The sequence below is a fragment of the Neoarius graeffei genome, chromosome 8, assembly GCF_027579695.1.
Source record: "Neoarius graeffei isolate fNeoGra1 chromosome 8, fNeoGra1.pri, whole genome shotgun sequence".
Taxonomy (NCBI): Eukaryota; Metazoa; Chordata; class Actinopteri; order Siluriformes; family Ariidae; genus Neoarius; species Neoarius graeffei.
Genome location: NC_083576.1, coordinates 67532559 through 67545207, shown reverse-complemented (window position 1 = coordinate 67545207; position 12649 = coordinate 67532559). Strand labels below are relative to the sequence as shown.

The window sequence follows — 12649 nt, the reverse complement described above, 5'->3', positions numbered from 1 at the left end:
TTTTAATCTGTAACTATCAGTGAATCCCTTTGTTTCACTCCAGCTTTGATGCTGTGTGAGAACAGCTCTCTCTAAGGCCTTCCATACAGTCACGGTGTGCAGCCACCATCTTGCCATTTTTTTCACTGACAATCCACAGAGTTAAAGGTTTTTCAGTCAGTCATTCTTTGTGAGTGGTTAACCAGGAATAGAATATCGGTGGTATTCAGTCACATGACTTGCTTGTGAGTTTTCTTCCGGCGAACGAAGTGGTGGTCAGGCAAACTGATTTGGCTGCCATTATGTAAAGAACTAGTGAAACCGTCTCTGACTATTTTCACAGTTTAGAGGCCAATGCACAGTCAAGATACCTTCAGAAAGTTGCTCTTTGTGATGGGATAGATCCTTACACATTAACAAAGAAGGATTTTTCTGATGATTTGAAAAATTATCCATCCATTGAGCTCCCTGACATCTCAAACTACTTGGTGCTGCAGACATCGTTCTACACGGACAAACAGATGAAAACTTGGAAGATCATGGAGGCGTACAACTTTTTATATGTGGCTGGGTTAAAGATCTAGGAATCAAGACACTACAAGATAAATCCTGTATCGTTTATGCCCGCATTCTGGGCTTTTTGTACGCATCTTTGCGGTGATTGCTAGGAAGCTACAAATGATCCGTACAAAATTCCTTGAAACGATTGGAGCGATGATGTAGATTTGTAGTGTTACCTACATAGATGTTGGAATGTACCTTTTCCGTACAAAAAGCCCAGAATGTTTTAGGGTGTAAACAAACCACAGCCGCTCGATTCTCAATCCTCCCTGCTCTTCTCTTCCAGCAAAAGATGTTTTTTTTTTAATTAAAACAGAGAAAATGCAGTGAAAAGGTACATTCCAACATCTATGTAGGTAACACTACAAATCTACATCATTGCTCCAATCGTTTCAAGGAATTTTGTACGGATCATAACCACTGATAAACTCTAATTTCCACGTATATCTACCCTTTGCTTCTTTCTGACTTAGATTATCCAAGTAATCTGGTAGTAGAGCTTTTTAGCTGTAGGCTTTTTTTTTTTTAACTACAGACATCTGACATCTTCAATATCGCTTGTCTTTAGTATGTAAACAAAGTTTGTTGATCCCCCAGGATAAGGGTAGCAACTGTTGCTAACATAAAAGTGACATCAGTGCAAGGGGTCTATAAAGAGCTGGCACTGGAGACTCCTTCCATATATGCTGAACAAATCCTTCTCATAGCAAACTTCACCAAATAAACAATTACAAACTTTTAAAATGTGTTTGTTATCTACCATTCAAGTGCCTGTGCACTACAGCCCAAAATATCTAAGAGGGGTCAAATAGACCTGTCGTTTCTGTACCCGGAGGTGATTGAAAATATCGTGTATGCAGGTAGAACAGAGCCTCATTATTTATTTCAGCTGCTCAACAAATATTCATTTTCATAAAGTCCTCATTCAAAATTCACATGCATTTTAAATTCCGTTGAAATATTAATTACCTCTTTTGGGTGACCAACGATTTAAAAGAAATGTTATTTGACAAAGACAAGCTTGATTTTCTAGATGTTCTGCAAGAGTTCTGCTCCACTGAACTTCTCTAGGCTTACATATTTTTTACGCATGATTATCCGAGTGGTTAAGGGGAACTGCACCAAGAGCTAATAGTGATCCATCGGGGCAGGATGTTCTTTGCCCCATACTCACTCTATGAACATTTTCAGTGAAAGAGGAGAAGCAGACAGGACAGTTAATGACAGGGTTGAAGATTGGCAGATAGTAGCCTATAGCATAAGTCAGTGTGATAGCCTCTCTACGTAATTTTGTTTGAGGATATGACGTTACTAACGTTGGCCTGCTCCACCAATGACTTTATTTACGTGCCACTGCTGATAGCAGCTATTTCTTCTTCACAAATATCTGTGAAGGACAAACAGGATCAAAAATACCCCTCTTGTAAAATTTCCTATATTCATCTCTTTAGATTAATTTGGGTCATTGTGGCGGCATGGTAGTGTAGTGGTTAGCACTGTTGCCTCACAGCAAGAAGGTCCTGGGTTCCAGCCCAGTGGCCGACGAGGGCCTTTCTGTGTGGAGTTTGCATGTTCTCCCCATGTCTGTGTGGGTTTGCTCCGGTTTCCTCCACAGTCCAAAGCCGTGCAGGTTAGGCTAATTGGTGGCTCGAAATTGACCGTAGGTGTGAGTGTGAATGGTTGTTTGTCTCTATGTGTCAGCCCTGTGATGACCTGGTGACTTGTCCAGGGTGTACCCTGCCTCTTGCCCATAGTCAGCTGGGATAGGCTCCAGCTTGCCTGTGACCCTGTACAGAATAAGTGGCTACAGACAATGGATCATTGTGTCTATTATTGATGGATCCTTTCTTTTCTTTTATTCCATTATAAACACTAAGTCACTTTAAATGTACTGCATGTTGTTTATGTCAGAGTAAAGTGCATTTTCATCTGTAGTAAGTAGAAAAGCCACTTTTCATTGGTGATGCCATGGAGTCTACGGTGCAACAGTTCAAACTTCAGAAAAGTAAATACTACATGCTGTAGCTACACCAAGATTTGTAGATTTTCATTAAACAGTAAACAACAAATAAAAATGGATGATTTCTGTAATTACCACCGTTAATGTAGGATTTTCCAGCATAGATAAATATTTGGACTCTTCCAGGGGAGGACTAGTGAGTCATCCGTGGTTTGAAACTGCCTTGAAATTGTTTCACAGTTTCACCACTGATTAAAAAAAAAAGACTATTTAAGAACCACAAGCTGTCCACTCAGAGAGTATGATGAAAAGATGGCTCTGATGGCCCAGTGGTTAAGGTTTTGGGCTACTTGTCAAAAGGTCGACATTCTAGCGCTACTTACTTGCTACAGCTGAGTTTGTGAGCAAGATCTATGACCCTCATTTGCTCAGTTGTATCCTGTAAACACATCAGCTAAATTAGCAAATGTACAACCCCAATTCCAAAAAAGTTGGGACGCTGTGTAAATTGTCAATAAAAACAGAATGCGATAATTTACAAAATCATGGAAACCCTATATTTAATTGAAAATAGTACCAATACAACATATCACATGTTGAAACTGAGAAATTTTTATTGTTTTTTGAAAAATATATGCCCATTTTGAAGTGGTATCAGCAACATGTTTAAAAAAAAGTGGGGGCAGGGGCATGTTTACCACTGTGTTGCATCACTTCTACTTTGAACAACACTCTGTAAATGTTTGGGAACTTAGAAGACTGATTGCTGTAGTTTTGAAAGAGAAATGTTGTCCCATTCTTGCCTGATATACAATTTCAGTTGCTCAACAGTCCGGGGTCTCCGTTGTTGTATTTTGTGCTTCATAATATGCTAAATGTTTGAAATGGGAGAAAGGCAGGCCAGTTTAGCACCCGGACTCTTTTACTACGGAGTCATGGAGTTTTAATATGTGCAGAAAACGGTTTGGCATTGTCTTGCTGAAAGAAGGAAGGCCTTCCCTGAAAAAGATTTTGTCTGTATGGCAGCATATTGCTCTGAAATGTGTATATATCATTCATCATTAATGATGCATTCCCAGATGTACAAGTTACCCATGTCATGTGCACTAATGCACCCTCATACCATCACAGACACTGGCTTTTGAACTGTGCACTGATAACAAGCTGGATGGTCCCTCTCCTCTTTCGTCTGGAGGACATGGTGTCTATGATTTCTAAAAAGAATTCCTACTTTTGATTTGTCAGACCTCAGGACAATTTTCCATTGTGCCTCAGTCCATCATAAAAGAGCTCAGGCCCAGAGAAGATGGCAGTGTTTCTGGATATTGTTTATACTTGATTTTAACTTGCATTTATGGTTGTAGTAATTAACTGTTTTCACAGATGATGGTTTTCTGAAGTGTTCCTGAGCCCATACAGTGAGTTCCACTACAGACACATGTCTGCTTTTAATGCAGCATTGCCTGATGGCCTGAAGATCACAGGCATCTAATGTCAGTTTTCAGCCTTGTCTCTTGCATACAGAGATTTCACCACATTCTCTGACTCTTTTAATGATATTATGTACCATAGATGATGTGATCCCCAAATTCTTTGCAATTTTACAGTACATTGAGGAACGTTATTCTTAAATTGTTGCACTGTTTGACCACACAGTCTTTCATAGAGCAGTGAACAATTTCACTGCTCTATGCATTGAATCTTTACTTCTGAGAGACTCCACCTCTCTGGAATGCTCTTTTTATACCCAATCATGTTACTGACCTGTTGCCAATTAACCTAATTATTATTTTTTTTAGCATTACACAACTTTTTCAGTCTTTTGTTGCTCCCGTCCCAACTTTTCTGAAATGTGTTGCTGACATCAAATTCAAAATGAGCAAATATTTTTCAAAAAACAATAAAATTTCTCAGTTTCAACATTTGATATGTTGTCTTTGTACTATTTTCAATTAAATTTAGGGTTTCCATGATTTGCAAATTTTCACATTCTGTTTTTATTTATGTTTTACACAGTGTCCTAACTTTTTTGAAATTGGGGTTGTAATTGTGTAGCCTAGCCATATAGGATGATGTAAACTTTTGAACCTGAAATTAAAAATGAAAGTCTAATTCTGCAATCTAAGTGTAATTTGTTCTTGATAACATACTTCACCACTTCAGTCCTTTTTTGTCTAATAGATTATCATCATGTCTGAAAATTTTACAATATAATACACTATATTTCCAACACTTTGTAGTGTAGTTAATATAGTGCACCGTAAATCAAGTATACAGTACAATCGAAGCACAGTACTTCCTTAAAGCATATATGCAGAACCATGGCCTCACTTTTTGTTTATAAATGCCTTGAGACCTCAAGAACGGCACAGGAATAGTTTTAAGCATTAACAATAAATCTAATATAGTAATTTTTACGATTCAAGTGATTCATATAGGCAGTGGTCTGAGTGAATGACCTTGACGTCCGTGACGTCACAGCAGAAAGTCTATCGGTCTCATCGCCATTTCCGCTATACTAAAACACAGCACTGACTGCAACTCTGATCCTCCATTTTGAGCTAATTTATCGCCATGCCACGTAGATGTGTTGCTGGCGGGTGCAGCAACATGACAGAAGATGGATTTGCGTTGCATGAATGGCCCAAGAATGTTCAAACTGCAAAGATTTGGACGTGTTTTGCGAGAAGTTCACGGGCACATTGGGCGCCTATGAAGTGGTCTCTCCTCTGCTCTGCACATTTTACTGAAGACTTGTACGAGACCTCTGATCTGTTGAGGAACATTGGCTATAAGCCCGTATTGAAAGAGGGTGCAGTACCAACAATTAAAGGAAAAGAAAACTACAAGAAAAGTATTTATTTATTTATTTATTTATTTATTTAAAAAAGGAAAGTAAGTTCAGTCGTCGAGCCCCGGGGCCGGCGAGGGCCTTTCTGTGTGGAGTTTGCATGTTCTCCCCGTGTCCGCGTGGGTTTCCTCCGGGTACTCCGGTTTCCCCCACAGTCCAAAGACATGCAGGTTAGGTTAACTGGTGACTCTAAATTGACCGTAGGTGTGAATGTGAGTGTGAATGGTTGTCTGTGTCTATGTGTCAGCCCTGTGATGACCTGGCGACTTGTCCAGGGTGTACCCCGCCTTTCGCCCGTAGTCAGCTGGGATAGGCTCCAGCTTGCCTGTGACCCTGTAGAAGGATAAAGCGGCTAGAGATAATGAGATGAGATGAGTAAGTTCAGTCGCACCAGTTCTCCTGGAGTGTGAGCCGAGGGTTGTTGGTAAAACCCGGGACAGAATGGGACGTGACATATCGCTCGGGCAATGACCTCCCCGCGGTTGTTGCTAAAACCGGTGACATCCCGTCCCGGGTTTTAGTAATTGCCTGAGCTGAGCGGTAATGGCGGAGTACTCAGTATGTAGAAAATGGAGAATGAGTGGACCAGCCATCTGATTTCTCCGCTGGATATGCTTGCCTGAGCAGCAATATCTCGCCCTTACGTGGAAGAAGCGAATGAACGGAGAACTGAACGAACAGCTGAAAGTCAGATTGTTTCAAAACAATTGGCCACAAGATCGGCTTTCAAGAAGCGAGAACACAGATGGGTAAGAAGCGACTCTCATTTGGATACAAAACAACAAAAACAACAACACGTTGTTTACCTGCATTTAGATTAATACATGTAACTTGTGTTGTGTATTTAAGTTACTGATTTCAGATGGTTTAATTTGCTTCAGAATGTGATTGTCTCAGTTCATCTGATTATTTAATTCGCCTTTTACATTTTATCAGTGAAAATGCATGCATGTACATGTATGTTGCAGAAGTTATAACACCCATCCTGTTTTAATGAGAGTCAACCCACAATCAATGATGTCAAATCAGTCTTAGTTGAGCAAGTCGGAAACGGTATTTCTTACTTTCACCATAAATTTTTATTTCTGACTTTAGTTTACAGCTGTCAAAGGCCTCGGCCTTGAAACCGGTTACCGCTGTGGTGTCACGCACTCAGGGCTGGCTGGCTCAGCGGGGCAGCTCGAATGCCAACTTTGCGGTCGATTTTAACTCTCAAAAAATATATATATTTTTATTCCCATTTATGCAACATACAAGAGTCAAGGATGGAGATACTATCCACTCAGAAATGTATTTAAAAAATAAAGGTTCTGCATATCTCCTTTAAGTACAACAGTGTAATTTCTTTTTTAGCTATGTCAGAAAATGTAAGAAAAAAAATTAATGACCACTTAAACTATTAGGTACTTGTTAGTTTTGTGTACAGAAAATTAATTTGAACATTTCTTTAATTTTAGTAGTTTCAGTTCAGTTCAGATTATTGATGCAAGAAAAAGTCATGGTACAACAATGTTTCAAGAGTTCTCACTTCTCTCTCCTGAATTCTCCTTTTGGGCTACCTTATACAGTTCTCTGTAGAGAACAGGCAGAATACAGTCGTAATTAATGAAGGAGCTAGCAAGTGAGCCATTTCAGACATCGCATATCCCGTATCAAAAAGTATACTTCAAGTTCATTTTATTAATTATACTCAAGTTAAAGTATATTTCCTTAAGTATACTTGTGTACCAAGTATACTGATAATGTACTTACAGTATATTTGTAAGCAAACTAATCTAATACTTCTTGGGAATAAATTGGCCCACTTTTAGTCTATAAAAAGTATACTTTAAGTCTAAGAGAAGTAAACTCTGAGTATACAACTAGTATTTTTTATTTTGTACTGCAAGTATATCGCAAGTAAACTTATATGTCTGGTACACAAGGTTGACGGACGCAAGTGCAGAAGTAATCAGTTTAATAATAACAGTGAGATAGATTATACTGTATATCACCCCCCACCACCACAAACACACACACACACACACACACACACACACACACACACACACACACACATATAGGCAAACAGTCCAAATCGGCAGGCAAAATCCAAACACGTGAAATAGGCAAAAGGGTCGGGTGAGGCGTAAACAGGATATCTGAGGCAAATCGAGAACAAGAAACAGGCACAAGAATCAGGAAATCAGAAACATGGGAAGAAAGGCTTGGTAATGCGTACTGACGTATCATAATACTTCGCGATGATCATGCATCAGCACAGTCCTTATATAGGTTCACACATAGCTTCTTAATTGAGTTCAGGTGCACATTGTTAACAGCACGTGTGCTGGAGTCTGCTCGACGCACACGCAGCCTGAGGCGCACCTTCAGGAGCACGTGCCACAGCACACAGGACTGACAGAGCCCCCTCCCAAAGAGCTTCCACTGGGAGCGAAAAGCCATCATACTTGGCTCTGATGGGGGTTTGAGCTCAGGCTCAGGATAAGACTTGGATTCTTGATTCAGAGTGGGCTTGAGCTCGGGACTTGACTTGGGTCTTGGGCTTGGCTCGGATCCAGGACTGAAGGTGGACTCAAGCTCCAGGCTGGATTCGAGCTCTGGAGACAAGTTGAGCTTTGGGTTGGACCCTGTCTCCAGCTCAGGAGATGACTCAGGCTTGAGCTCTGGATCTGGCTTGGACTCGGGGCTGGGCTTGAGCTCCGGCAATGACTTGAGCTCTGGGCTGGACTCTAGCTCCAGCTCAGGAGATGACTCAGGCTTGAGCTCTGGATCTGGCTTGGACTCAGGGCTGGACTCAAGCTCTGGAGATGACTCAGGTTGGAGTTCTGGAACTATCTTGGGCTCAGGGCAGGAAGCGAGCTTCAACTCAGGCTCCAGGCTGTATTTGGGCTCAGTAGAGGACTTGAGCTGTGGACTTGACTTGGACTCAGGAATTGGCTCTAGTTTGAACTCAGGACTTGGCCTGGACTCAGGACTTGACTCTAATTTGAACTCAGGACTTGGCTCAGGAATGGGCTTGAACTCTGTCAGTGCGTTGCTTTGGTCCTGGTTAGGACCTGATGGTGGGACGACGATGTCGTCTTCATGGCCGGGCGGCAATGGGACGATGATGATGTCTTCATGGCCAGGCGGCAACGGGACGACAACGATGACACCTTCATAACCAGCTGAGGCAGAGTTTGCTCCGACATCCTCTGACACGGGTTCTGGAACAGGCTCCGGTTCTGGCACTGGCCTTGACTCTGGCATCAGCACTGAAGCTGGTGCAGGCACCGACTCTGGTGAAGGCTCTGAAGCTCTAGCTGACCCGGGCACCGGTTCTGGGGTAAACATTGGCACAGGCTCTGACACTGGAGCTCACTGACACTTGTGCTGGCATAGGTTCTGGAGTAGACACTGGCACAGGCTCTGATGCTGGCTCTGGCACTGGAGCCAACTCCAACACTGGTGCTGCTTCTGGAGTAGATACTGGTGCTGACTCTGACTCCAACTCTGGCACTGGTTCTGGAGCAGGCATTGGCGCTGACTTCGACTCTGGCACTGGTTCTGGAGCAGGCACTGGCGCTGACTCTGACTCCAACTCTGGCACTGGTTCTGGAGCAGGCATTGGCGCTGACTCTGACTCCAACTCTGGCACTGGTTCTGGAGCAGGCGCTGGCTCTGGCACTGGAACAGATGCTGACACTGGCACAGGAACAGACATTGGTGCTGGCTCTGGCTCTGGCACCGGAACAAACACTGGTGCTGGCTCTGGCACCGGCTCTGACACTGGAGTTGGCTCTGCTTCAGGCATGGGTTCAGATGCAGACTCTGGTTCAGGCATTGATTCAGGTGCTGGTTCTGGCTGAGAGACCAGGTCTGGAGAGAAAGCCTCTAAGAGGGGCTCAGGAACAACAGCCTCCTCTGCTGTCGCTACATTGGTGACTGGAGGGAGCTCTGGAGCGATGGCCTCCTCTGCTGAGTCGGCCATCGGAATGATTCCCCCCCCCCAATTTTTTAATGGGATTCCTCCTTTTCCAATGATTCAGAAATGAACTTGAGCATGGCAAAGAAAGTCTGCGAGCTTCGAAGGCATGGGTGCTTGACTCTGATCAGGTAATCCACCCATCTGTGTGCTTGTCCAGCAATAAACATTAGGATAAAGCATACACAGACGGGTTCTGGTGGCTTAGGCTCTTGGAGGTCCTCATAGAAAAGCCTCACACTGAAGACTGAATCCCCTAGGATGATATATTCCGTAGTAGGATGCTGGGGGACTCCAGTCAGACTTCAGCCGAAAATATGAGATGAGGGGCTGAGACAGAGAGACCCAAAAGTGTCGTGGAATGGCATATTGAAAAGCTTCTGCTACATCCATTGTATGGTGAAGTATTCTGCCAGGCATGCGAGGTAGGCGGATATAAGTGCAGAAGTAATCAGTTTCATAATTACAGTGAATATGTACACACACACACACACACACACACACACACACACACACACACACACACAGGCAAACAGTCCAAATTGGCAGGCAAAATCCAAACACGTGAAACAGGCAAAAGGGTCGGGTGAGGCACAAACAGGATATCAGAGGTAAAATGAGAATGAGAATGAATACAAGAAACAGGCACAAGAATCAGGAAACAGGAAATCAGAAACACGGGAAGAAAGGCCCAGTAATGCGTACTGACGTATCGTAATACTTCGCGATGATCATGCATCAGCACAGTCCTTAAATAGGTGCACACATAGCTCCTTAATTGAGTTCAGGTGCGCATCGCGCTGTGGCGCGCCGTCAGGTGCACATGCCACAGCACGCAGGACTGACAATATACTAATAGTTTACTAGTTCTATACTTGTGGTCCACTCTTTAGGTTACAAAAACATACTTCATAGTATACTGGAAATATACTATGAGTTTACTTGTTTTATACTTCTAGTCCACTTTTTAGTTTACTAAAGTATACTTTGTAGTATACTGGAAATATACTACTGGTTTACTTGTTACACACTTCTAATCCACTTTTTAGTTTATAAAAGTATACTTTATAGCATATTGGAAAAATATTATTACAACCCCGATTCCAAAAAAGTTGGGACAAAGTACAAATTGTAAATAAAAACGGAATGCAGTGATGTGGAAGTTTCAAAATTCCATATTTTATTCAGAATAGAACATAGATGACATATCAAATGTTTAAACTGAGAAAATGTATCATTTAAAGAGAAAAAATAGGTGATTTTAAATTTCATGACAACAACACATCTCAAAAAAGTTGGGACAAGGCCATGTTTACCACTGTGAGACATCCCCTTTTCTCTTTGCAACAGTCTGTAAACATCTGGGGACTGAGGAGACAAGTTGCTCAAGTTTAGGGATAGGAATGTTAACCCATTCTTGTCTAATGTAGGATTCTAGTCGCTCAACTGTCTTAGGTCTTTTTTGTTGTATCTTCCGTTTTATGATGCGCCAAATGTTTTTTATGAGTGAAAGATCTGGACTGCAGGCTGGCCAGTTCAGTACCTGGACCCTTCTTCTACGCAGCCATGATGCTGTAATTGATGCAGTATGTGGTTTGGCATTGTCATGTTGGAAAATGCAAGGTCTTCCCTGAAAGAGACGTCGTCTGGATGGGAGCATATGTTGATCTAGAACCTGGATATACCTTTCAGCACTGATGGTGTCTTTCCAGATGTGTAAGCTGCCCATGCCACATGTACTAATGCAACCCCATACCATCAGAGATGCAGGCTTCTGAACTGAGCGCTGATAACAACTTGGGTCGTCCTTCTCCTCTTTAGTCCGAATGACACGGCGTCCCTGATTTCCATAAAGAACTTCAAATTTTGATTCGTCTGACCACAGAACAGTTTTCCACTTTGCCACAGTCCATTTTAAATGAGCCTTGGCCCTGAGAAGACGTCTGCGCTTCTGGATCATGTTTAGATACGGCTTCTTCTTTGAACTATAGAGTTTTAGCTGGCAACGGCGGATGGCACGGTGAATTGTGTTCACAGATAATGTTCTCTGGAAATATTCCTGAGCCCATTTTGTGGTTTCCAATACAGAAGCATGCCTGTATGTGATGCAGTGCCGTCTAAGGGCCCAAAGATCACGGGCACCCAGTATGGTTTTCCGGCCTTGACCCTTACACACAGAGATTATTCCAGATTCTCTGAATCTTTTGATGATATTATGCACTGTAGATGATATGTTCAAACTCTTTGCAATTTTACACTGTCGAACTCCTTTCTGATATTGCTCCACTATTTGCCGGCGCAGAATTAGGGGGATTGGTGATCCTCTTCCCATCTTTACTTCTGAGAGCCGCTGCCACTCCAAGATGCTCTTTTTATACCCAGTCATGTTAATGACCTATTGCCAACTGACCTAATGAGTTGCAGTTTGGTCCTCCAGCTGTTCCTTTTTTGTACTTTTAACTTTTCCAGCCTCTTATTGCCCCTGTCCCAACTTTTTTGAGATGTGTTGCTGTCATGAAATTTCAAATGAGCCAATATTTGGCATGAAATTTCAAAATGTCTCACTTTCAACATTTGATATGTTGTCTATGTTCTATTGTGAATACAATATCAGTTTTTGAGATTTGTAAATTATTGCATTCCGTTTTTATTTACAATTTGTACTTTGTCCCAACTTTTTTGGAATCGGGGTTGTAGTATTCCACCCCAGAGCTGACCACAAACTTATGGTATATGTAGGTTTAAAAGATGGGATTTAAAACATGCTGCCGTATATCACAAAGAAGCCAATATGTGTGAAAAAGAAGTATTTTATAGACTACTATCAAAAGGATAAGCACAACTACAGGGCAAGTACACTTAAATATAAGGCACAAATATTTTAATACTTTATTACACTTTTGTTAAGTATATCTCGATCAAAACTTTAAGTATAAGCTTAATATACTTATACTTTTCAGTATAAGCCAAGTACACTTATGTATAACTTTATTAAGTATATCTCTGATAATTAAATAAAAAGTAAACTGAAAGCACACTCTCTTATTTTTAGTTTAAAAGAAATATACTAGAAGCACACTTGAATAAACTTCTTTTTTGTAAGGGATGTTTATACAGTCAGATCCTGAGCAATGTGTAACCTCAAGTCTGAAATGTTACTGATACACTTCATGCACTATCCAAGTTTGTTTTTGCAAGGCTTTGACATAATTAGCTATAAGCTCTACCATACTGCTTCAAGTCTAAACTGACTGACTGGCAACACAACTCTGCCAATTCTCACAAGCCAAACAAAAAATCTGTTAGAATGGCAGAAATGAAAGGATGAATA

General features: G+C 41.6%; 1 protein-coding gene across 1 annotated transcript in view; it reads right to left on the bottom strand.

The window, feature by feature from the left end:
• Positions 1-12649, bottom strand: part of nrg2b (neuregulin 2b) — a 127327-nt gene that overhangs the window by 51629 nt on the left and 63049 nt on the right. The gene's annotated exons all lie outside the window — the stretch shown is intronic.